Consider the following 11,035-nt stretch of genomic DNA (forward strand, 5'->3'; position numbering starts at 1 on the left):
TGGGTGCTAGGGGGCTCGGTTTTACTTTGTCTGCATGGCAGAACCCGAAAGTGAAAGTGAAAGACAATGGCCTAGAAATTCAGTTGCGTGCGCCAGCCGTTAGCGCCTTAGGAGGAGTAGATCTCGAGCGCTAGGCACTTAGCGGCCGGGCGCAGGGCGACCTGCGCCTCCGCCCAACTTCAGTAGACATTTAGCGCCGGCGCAAAGTGTTTGCGCGCGCTCAGCTGCGCGTGCAGCTTATGACATCATTTTGTCGTGCAACGCCCTTTGTGCGCCTCAAACTGGAACTTCAGTTGCGCCCGCCCAATGTGGGCGTGGCGGTGCTAAGAACTGTGAAGTGGAACGCAGCAGAGGCCCTGCGGGCCTCGGGGAGCGCTAATTAAAGGGCACTTACACTGAACTATAAAGGCCAGCCATTTTGCTGCAATGACTTTTGTGCAACGGATTTCTGGACAGAGACCGAGGAAGAGACCTTACTGATTTGGCCCAACATAGGAGAGGTATTTTTGTCTTCTGGCCAGAGCTTGGAAATTTGCCTCATTGTGATTTCATTGTTTGCAAGTATATTATGGGGGCTGCATGGGGTTCCAACCCTCAGTTCCAGCATTATGTGCGAAGGGCTCGCAGACGCTGTGTGAGAGGGGCAGCCATGCCTAGACGCAGAGGGGGCATCAGGCGTCGGCAACGTAGGCCTTACCCACTCAGGGAATACCGCCAGCAGGTGTCCTATCTCACCATGACTGCCACGCAGTGTGCTAAGAGGCTGCGCTTCAGAAGGGAGGTGGTTGCAGAGATCTGCCAGCTGCTTCACAGAGATCTGCATCCACAGCTGATGTGCAGGACGTCTCTGTCGGTGGAAGTGAAGGTCACGGTGGCTCTGAACTTTTATGCAAGCGGCTCCTTCCAAGCCGCTGCTGGGGACATAGCTAACATATCCCAGTTCACCGTGCATTGCTGCATCCGGCAGGTCACCGATGCCCTTTGCACAAGGAGACACCAATTCATCTCCTTCCCCATGACCCTGGAGAGGCAGGAGCAGCGTGCAGTTGGATTTGCGAGGATCACGGACTTCCCCATGGTGCAGGGCGCCATTGACTGCACGCATGTGGCTTTGCGGGCACCTAGCGACAATGCCGAGGATTACCGCAACCGGAAGGGCTACCATTCCCTCAATGTACAGCTGGTGTGTGACAACAGGCAGCGCATCCTAGCTGTCAATGCCCGCTTTCCAGGCAGCAGCCACGATGCATTTATCCTGCGCCAGACTACTGTGGCTGACATGTTCCAGGCACAGCCTCCCCCAAGAGGATGGCTTATCGGGGACAAAGGCTATCCTTTGTGTACATGGCTCATGACCCCGCTCTGCGCGCCCAGGACCCCTGCTGAGGAGGCATACAACGAAAGCCATCAAGCGACAAGGAGCATCATAGAGCAAACGATTGGCGTCCTCAGGCAACGGTTCTGCTGCCTGGATTGCTCCGGCAGATCTCTGCAGTATTCGCCGCATAGAGTCTCCCAGTTCGTCGTCGTTTGCTGCATGCTGCACAACCTGGCTATCCGCAGGACTCAGGCACTGCCACCTCACGTTGGACCACCACCACAGGAGGAGGAGCAGGAGGACCATGAGGAGGAGGAGGAGGAGGAGGAGGAGTACCAGCCCAGGAGGGAGCCACAAGGTCCAAGGGCCGTCCGTCGGCGGCTTATTGAATGACACTTCTAGGCCCCCTGTCAGGGAATGGCTTGTGGCAATGAAGGGACATGAATGCAGCCGCTCCGCAAGCCCTCAGCCGGTTAACGCAACAACCACTTCAAACATCACACATGGACAAGCTGAATAAAGAAAAAGCTTTATTTAACAAACTCAGGGCCCTTCCCACATGAAACCCAAAAACAGACAACACCCCCAAAAAACAGTCAAACACATGGCTCACTCCCACAACCTGGGGAGGAATAACAAAACTTTTCCATCCAAATGGCCTTCATCCTCGGCCTTACCAAAACAACCCCCCCATAGACAACACAACCACCCCCATATAAAAAAACATTTGGCAACACACTCTGTTTTGTGTGCCGAGAGGGCGAGTCCTTGTCCAGCCTTTTCCGGCCCCTGGCCGACCTGCTGCTCCACCTCAACCTGGGCCCTGTGGGTGCTGCAAGGCTGGGGGAAGGCTACTGAGAGGCACATTGCGTGACGGCAGATGCCCTTGGGGGTCGGCCTAGACGAGCTCTGGCCCTCGAGGGGCTGGCTGCTGACTGCTGCAGCTGTGGCTGGGCAGCATCAGTCTCTCCAGCAGCTCGTGGCAGCTTCTCTGGGGGAGTGGCAGTGGCGGCTGCAGCAATGGGGGCAAGCTGGCTGATGCCAGGCGCTCGCTGCTCGCCTGAGGCACTGGCACTCGGCCGGGCTGGCACTGCAGCAAGCGCAGCAATCTGCTGAAGGCCAGACCGCTGTGCTGCTGCAGCGCGGCGGGTGCCCTGGCGATGCCTGCCTGACACAGCGAGTGTGGCAGCAGTGAGTGCACATACTGCCCTGGTCTGTGCCCGCATCAGACCAGCCAGTGACTGCACGGCACCACTGATCAACTGGCCACTCGCTGCCTGTGCTGCCCTGAAGTCGTCCCGACTCGCGTCCTGTGCTGCCCTGAATTCGGCCCGACTCGCGTCCTGTGCTGCCCTCAATTCGGCCCGGCTCGCGTCCTGTGCTGCCCCGAATTGTTCGAGACCCCTGGCCTGTGCTGCCCCGAGTTGTTCGAAACCCCTGGCCTGTGAGGCCCCGAAATCGGACACACTATGAGCCAGGGATTCGATGTCCTCAGGCAACCGTGCCACAACCCCCATGAACTCAGTGTGCCGGCGATCCGAGTCCGCGGACATTTGATCGAGGAGGCGCACCTCCTGGGCGAGGGCGATCTCCGGACTGGAGGACGGACTCTCCCTCTGGGGAGAAGGCCGCCGAGCTGCCCGACCCTTCCCGCGTGGCTGGACGCCACTGGGCCCAGCAACTACACTCCCCTGCAACACTTCCCCCCTCTGTGGAGAAGGCAGCCGAGCTGCCCGACCCTTCCCGCATGGCTGGACGCCACTGGGCACAGGAGCTACACTCCCCTGCAACACTTCCCCCATCTGTGGAGAAGGCAGCCGAGCTGCCCGACCCTTCCCGCGTTGCTGGACGCCACTGGGCACAGGAGCTACACTCCCCTGCAACACTTCCCTCCTCTGGGGAGAAGGCCGCCATGCTGCCCGGCCCTTCCCGCGTGGCTCGACGCCACTGGGCACAGGAGCTACACCCCCTGCAACAATTCCCCCTGCCTCTCCTCCAGGGAAGACATGTCCCCTCCATTGCCATCCCCTGGTGTGGATGAGGGTTCCCCCGATGGGCCGCCTTCCTCTTGCTCCTCTTCGTCCTTCTCTTCTGAGGGACTGTCGCTGGCAGTTTCAGGGACATCCTCCTCACCAGCCGAAAGCAGGAAGGCACAAGAGCAGCTTTAGAGTGAGGACAGGGCGTCAGCGAGGGAGGCATGAGTGGTGGCATTCAGCGCATTGGTCGGACAGTGGCAAAGGATGAAGATCTTAAGCGCAAGGGGAACGAGAGATGTCCAAAAGGTCATGTCCTTACCATTGGGGCCCAGCACAGGGTCGGCATCTCCACATGCAACGGGGCCAATCAGCCGGCCACCCATGAGTTGACCCACGGGCTCCTACAGGTCACTGAGCTGCTGGAACTGGGGACGGCCTCCCCCGGTGACAGTCCGGCTCCTCAGATTCTGGGCCAGCTTGGCCTGCAAGAGAAAGGACGGCCTCTAAGTACAGTGTGGTGCCCTGTTATTGTGTGCACTGCCTCCCATGGTCGAATAGCTTGGCCAGTGTGGTGCCCTGTTGCTGTATGCACTGCCTCCCATGGTCGAATAGTTTGGCCAATGCGTAAAGTGCAGAAAGTGCAATTGATGTTCATGCCAGTGCCATAGCTGCTGGATGAGGGCTGGCCATTAGGGCTTTGAGGTCCCTTTGCCCATAATGTGAGGTGCACATGCAAGGATGAGGAGGACACTGGAAAGGGTACTCACCCTGACAATCCGAGTGAGGTCGTTAAACTTTTTCCGGCATTGGACACCAGTCCTGGGGACATCGCAGGTGGCTGTGACCCTCTGGGCGATATCCCTCCAGGCTCTCCTGTACACCCTGGTGGCAGGCTTCTTGCCACTGTCCGGGAACAAGATATGGCGTCTCCTCTCCAATGCCCTAACCAGCACCTTAAAATCATGGGCAGAGAAGCGCTGTGCTCGCTCACAGGCCCTCTGCATCCTTCCTGGTGCTATTTCTCTCCAGTAGCAGTGTTTAGGCCTAGCTGGAGGGCTGCAGTATCCAGGGCGTGGCAGCAGACCAAGTCGACCCTTCCCCCTTTAAGAGCTGGCCGGCGCCAGGGTGTCTGCTGTCAATCAAGACATGACCGCACCTGCGCTGCGCCCGGCCTCGGCGGTATCAGTCTGCACCGCCGGCTTAGCGCCTATAGATAGCCGTGCATCGCCAGTTTTAGCACTCGAGCAAACTCCTTGGCCAAAGCTACTGAATATCGGCGAAGTGGCCTCCACTTTCCGGCGGGCGCAAACTTTAGCGGCCGCCCGAATTTACCACCCCAAAAGTGGCTATACTGAATTTCTAGGCCACTGTGCTGTAATGTCCACCCATTTACTCAGTAAATAGTAAAAGGTACATTACTTCTCCTCTATTCATTACTATTCGGTCAAGATGCAATAATTGCGACGAGGCGGCTGTTGAACTCTCCAGAAGGACGGAGATAGACATGCGAACCTACAGCCATGATATTGGAAATTGCGACGAGCGGGCCACTCAGCTAGCAACACAAATGGCATTTTGATAGTTGGCTAGCTGCGAGGTAGACGGCAGACAGAGTATTGTGCGGGCCAGGCAACTACCATGAGTGTAGCTACCGTAACTCTGGCCGGAGGAGAAAAATAATTTAAAAAAAGAAAAAAGTCCGTGGATCTTAAAGGGACAGTGCACATTAAAACTATGACGACCTTGGGACGTATTGAAGAGTCCTCTGGGGATAAGGACAGTTCATGGGAGGAAAACGCAGAAAGACTGGGGTGTTTCTTTGAGGCCAATAATATTGACAAAGAGAAGAAGCACTCAGTGTTGCTAAGTGTATGCGGAGCTGCTACGTACTCCGTCCTGCGTTCATTGGTGGCTCCTCGTAAGCCTAGTGAGGTGGATTATGCTGATTTGATTGAGAAGCTGCAGAAATATTTTAACCCAAAACCCTCAGAGATTGTGCAGCGTTTCCATTTTCACAATTGTAAACAACAGCCTGGACAATCTATTTCAAGTTACCTTGCTGAGTTGAGGAAACGCTCATTACATTGTAATTTTGGTGACCTTTAGACAATATGCTCCGTGATCGGATTGTGTGTGGAGTGTTGCACTCGGCATTGCAGAGACAGCTGTTAGCGGAGAAGGCCCTGACGTTCCGACTGGCCGAGGAGAAACCTTTAGCAGCAGAGGCTGCATCGATGAACACAACATAAAGATTCAACATAATTTCCTTCCTTTTGTACTCTATGCCTTTATTTATGAAGCACAGGATCCCTTAGGCTGTTTCAACATCTATTTCCACCTGTCCTGCCACTTTCAACGATTAGTGAACATACCCCACAGGTCTCCCTGTTCATGCAACCCCTTTAGAATTGTACCCTTTATTGCCTCTCCTCATTCTTCCTACCAAAATGTATCATGTGACACATAATTCACTTCTAAAAAAAGGGAATTTATTTTGAAAAAGTAAAACATTTCACACAGCTGCGATTATGTATAGCAAGTCCGATTCAGATTTTTTAATTTAAGTTGTACCGCCCCAGGTTTTTCTTTACTCGTTCCTGGGATGTGGGCGTCGCTGGCCAGGCCAGCATTTATTGCCTATCCTTAACTGACCTTGAGAAGGTGGTGGTGTGCCACATTCTTCAGCAGCTGCAGTCCTTGTGGTGAAGCAACTCCCACAGTGCTGTCAGGGAAGGAGTTCCAGGATTTTGAATCAGCAACGAAAAAGGAACGTCGATATATTTCCACATCAGAATGGTGTGTGACTTGGAGGGGAACTTAGAGGTGGTGGTGTTCCCATGCGCCTGCTGCCCTTGCTCTTCTACGTGGTAGAGGTCGCGGGTTTGGGATGTGCTACCGAAGAAGCCCTGGCGAATTGCTGCAGTGCATCTTATAGATGTTACACACTGCCGAAATGTTGCACCGGTGGTGGAGGGAGTGAATGTTTAGGTTGGTGGATGGGCTGCTTTGTCCTGAATGTTGTTGCAGCTGCACACATCCAGGCAAGTGGGAGTATTACATCAAACTCCTGACTTGTGCCTTGCAGATAATGGAAAGGCTTTGGGGAGCCTTGATGTGAGAGACTCGCCACAGAATACTTAGCCTCTGACCTGCTCTTGTAGCCACTGTATTTAAGTGACTGGTCCAATTTAGTTTCTGGTCGATTGTTACCCGCCAGAATGTTGATGGAGGGGGACTTGGCGATTTTAATGCCGTTGAATGTCAAGGGGCAGTGTTTAGAATCTTGCTTGTTAGAAATAGTCATCGCCTGGCACTTGTGTGGCACGAATGTCACCTGCCACTCATCAGCCCAAGGCTGAATGCCAGCCAGCAATTGTTGCATTCGGGCATGGATCAGATTGTGATTGAATCCAATTCTGTTACTGTTGATGGCCCGCACCGCCTCCTGCATGCACAGTTCAGTGCTGATAGATCTGTTCTTATTGTATTCCATTTAGCACGGTGTTAGTGCCACACAACACCATGAAGGGTGAAGGGTGGAGGATGCCCTCAGTGTGAAAGCGAGATTTCGTCTCCACAAGCACTATGAAGACCTCACTGATACCAATGCTTTCATGGGGCGATGCATCTGCGACAGGTAGATTGGCGAGAAGGAGGTCTAGTAGGTTTTTCCCTCGTATTGGTTCTCACACCACCTGCTGCAATCCCAGTCTGGCAGCTGTATCCTTCAGGACTCGTCCAGTTCGGTCAGTATTGGTTCTGCCAAGCCACTCTTGCTGAAGGACATTGCTGTCCCCCATGCAGATTACATATTGTGTACTTTCTACCCTCAGTGCTTCTTCCAAGTGGTTTTCAACATGGAGGAGTACTAATTCAGCAGCTGAGGGGGGGGGGCGGGCGGTAGGTGGTAATCAGCAAGAGGTTTCCTAGCCTGTGCTTGACCTGAAGACAAGAGATTACATAGTGCCCGAAGAAAATGTTGAGGACTCCCACTCCCTCCCTACAGACTGTTTAACACTGTGCCGCCAGCACTTGTAGGTCTGCCTTACCAGTAGGACAGGGTTGGTGATGGAGGATTCGTCGACTAGGCTGGGTGTGCCGTTGTCCTATCCAAAGCCGGTATGGAGATCGACTTGGGTGGTCCAGAATTATTCTTATATAAGCAGTTGTGTACAATTGAGTGAATTGCTAGGCCATTTCAGAGGGCAGATAAGAGTCAGCCACAAAGTTTGTCTGAATTCACATATAGGCCAGACCAGGTAAGGGTGGCAAATTTCCTTCCCTGAAGGGAATTAGTGATCAAGATGGGTTTTAAGAACAATCTGATAATTTCATGTTCACCATTACTTATACAAGCTTTATATTCCAGATGGGGTGGGATTTGAATACACGTCTCTAGATCATTAGTCCAGGCCTCTGGATTACTAGCCGAACTCCTCAGATAATGAAGCAGTCCATGCTCATATGCAACAAGACCAGGATAACTTTCAGGCTTGGACTGATAAGTGGCAGGTAACTTGCGCGCCACACAAGAGCCAAGCAATGACTATCTCCAACAAATGAGAGTCAAACCACCTCCCCTTGACATTCAGCGGTATTCCCATCACCGAATCCCCCGCCATCAACCTCCTGGGGGTCACCATTGACCAGAAACTTAACTGGACCAGCCACATAAATACTGTTGCAACAAGAGCAGGTCAGAGGCTAGGTATTCTGCAGCGCGTTTCTCACATCCTGACTCCCCAAAGCCTTTCCACCGTCAACAAGCCACAAATAAGGAGTGTGAAGGAATACTCTCCACTTGCCTGGATGAGAGCAGCTCCAACAACATCAAGAAGCTTGACACCATCCGGGACAAAGCTGCCCATTTGATTGGCACCACATATACCACCTTAAATATTAACTCCCTCCACCACCGGCGCACCGTGGCTACTGTGTGCACCATCTACAAGATGCACTGCAGCAATTCGCCAAGGCTTCTTCGGCAGCACTTCCCAAAATCGTGACCTCTTCCAACTAGAAGGACAAGGGCAGCAGGCGCAAGTTCCCCTCCAAGTCACACACCATCCTGACTCAGAAGAATATCGGCCGTTCCTTCATCGTCGCCGGGTAAAAATCCTGGAGCTCCCTATCGAACAGCACTGTGGGAGTACCTTCACCACATGGACTGCAGCGGTTCAAGAAGGCGTGTCACCACCACCTTTTCAAGGGGAACTAAGGATGGGCAATAAATGCTGGACTTGCCAGCGAAACCCCTGATCCCAAAAGCGAATTAAAAAAAGATACATAACCAGCATGCTACCGTTGCAAGTGTAAGATATCCTAAAAGGATCAGCATCGTAAAATCAAGTGAATATTTAACGATAAATCTCTTCAAAATCAAGCGTTGAGTGGAATCACTTCAGTTGCACTCAGTCGACCTCTGGGAGCCCAGTAGGACTGATGGGTCTGTTCATTCAATAGAATCAATTAGAAATATATTGCAGCCTCAGGATGTACCAAAGCGCTTTAAAGCTTATTAAGTGCTATCTCAAACGTGGGCGGATGTGTACGGAAACACGGCAACGTGTTCCCTGAAAACAAGGTCCTCCGAAAATGGAGGTGAAGACTTGCCTTACTCTTTATGCTAAGACTTTGTAAACACCCGCTGACATTTCCACTTTTGCAACAATCAAAAGCAATTAGAACAAGTTATGTTCTGATTAATAATTGTAGGATTTTAGCAGTTTTCCTTCTAACTTTTTAACACATTCCTTTAGAATAATTTGGATTATTTTGCTAGAATTGATTCATCTTTATCAATGGATTTACGATGCCCTTAAATGGTCATTGAAGCAATTATTGCTATAATGTGTGATCAATTTGACACCCTTATCAAAGGTAATTGGTTTTATTTGTTTCTCACTTATTCATAGTATACTTTTAACATTGCATTTATGTTTTTTTATTCGTTCATGGGATATGGACGTCGCTGGCAAGGCCTGCATTTATTGCCCATCCCTAAATTGCACTGGAGAAGGTGGCGGTGAGCTGCCTTCTTGGCTTCACAGGGCAGTTAAGAGTCAATCACATTGTTGTGGGTCTGGAATCACATATTGTCCAACCGGATAAGGATGGTGGATTTCCTTCAATAAAGGACATTTGTGATTCTGGCGGGTTTTTACGACAATCCGGTAGTTTGCCACCATTATTGAGGCTAGTTTTTAATTCCAGATTTATTTAAATAATTGAATATAAATCGCTGAGCTGTTTGTGGTGGGATTTGATTTCATGTCTCTCGCGTTAGTAATCCAGGTTTCTGGATTACTAGTCCAGTAACATAACCACTATGCTACCGTAGCCGATAATGTTGCAGGGACAGTGCTGGATAAAAAAAATAGAATTTGAGGTCTTTTACTTTCCTTTGCACTGTAGAGGATATCAGTTGATGCATTACCCCATGGCATTCTCTGTACTGTTTATACGTGTAGGTAGGAATCTTTTGGCATGTGAAAGAATGAAAGTTATTAATTCATGTTCCTGGAGTTATAATGCATCAAATTAATTTGATAATACTGATAACTTTAAAAATGCAATGTTTTAAATTAGTTTCTATCTCCAATGCACTCCACACAGTCCATTTATTTTTAAAGGCTGACATAGTCTTTGATTCTATGTTTGGTGTCGGTTAACACTGCACCAAGAACCCCTCTCAAAAACTAACTTACACACTCCTAATTACCTCACCGAGCTCCGTACTGCTGTTGGATTACATAAAAATGTTGAACAGGACCATAATGTCCCTGGATCAAGACTCTCTCTTTTAACCCTACTTTAAATGAACCTATTGCATATTATGTCAGCGAAGTAAAATGTTTGCTGTAACTTTATTGGAATTAAGGCTTCTTTAAATATCTGAGCATATTGGGTGTATTTTTAGTAAGAATTGCGGCATCTCAGCTTTGTATATGTATATTATCTGATCTATGAATAGTCTGTCCTCCAAGATAATGCTTGGTTTAACGTTCTTTACTGATTTCATGATCTCTATTTTTATCGACTAGCCCCAGATCGGTAAATCATGTAATTCAGATTAAATAGTTTACTTTAGGAAAGCAAAAATAATTGCAATAATGAAGAAAATTATCCTTGTAACTGAACAACATTCTCGCACCTTGTTCAGCTGCAGGCCACAAAGCAAATGCAGGTGGCTTTGTTTTGGGGATGAACAAATTTTCAGGTTGCTTGCATTAAGGTGACTCACAGAACGTTGGTGTGCTGTTGTTTGCTACCATCATCAGACCATGCGGCAAACAGAATAATTCCCAAGGAAATAGATAGACTTTTCCACGGTTCAGAGCCCCAAACACTCCTTTAAGGTAAAACAGCGATTTACTTGTACTTCTTGCAATTTAGTATACTGTATTCGCTGCTCCTCTACGTTGGGGAGACCAAACGCAGATTGGGTGAACACTTTGCGGAACATCTCCATTCAGTCTGCAAGCATGACCCCGAGCTTCCGGTCGCCTGTCACTTTAATTCTTCGCTCCACTCCCAACTCTGACCACTCTGTCCTTGGCCTCTTACACTGTTCCAATGAAGTTCAACGTAAGCTCGAGGAACAGCACCTCATTGATTAGGCACTTTACCAATTTCTGGACTCAACATCGAATTCAACAATTTCGGACCATTACCGCTGCCCCTATTTTTTCACAAGGCAATGTTGATTAATCTACCCTTGCCATTTACAGCTCATCTACAG

Source organism: Somniosus microcephalus, unplaced genomic scaffold (assembly GCF_052327205.1).
Source record: "Somniosus microcephalus isolate GS21.2 unplaced genomic scaffold, FLI_Smic_1.0 unresolved_chr9, whole genome shotgun sequence".
NCBI classification, from domain to species: Eukaryota; Metazoa; Chordata; class Chondrichthyes; order Squaliformes; family Somniosidae; genus Somniosus; species Somniosus microcephalus.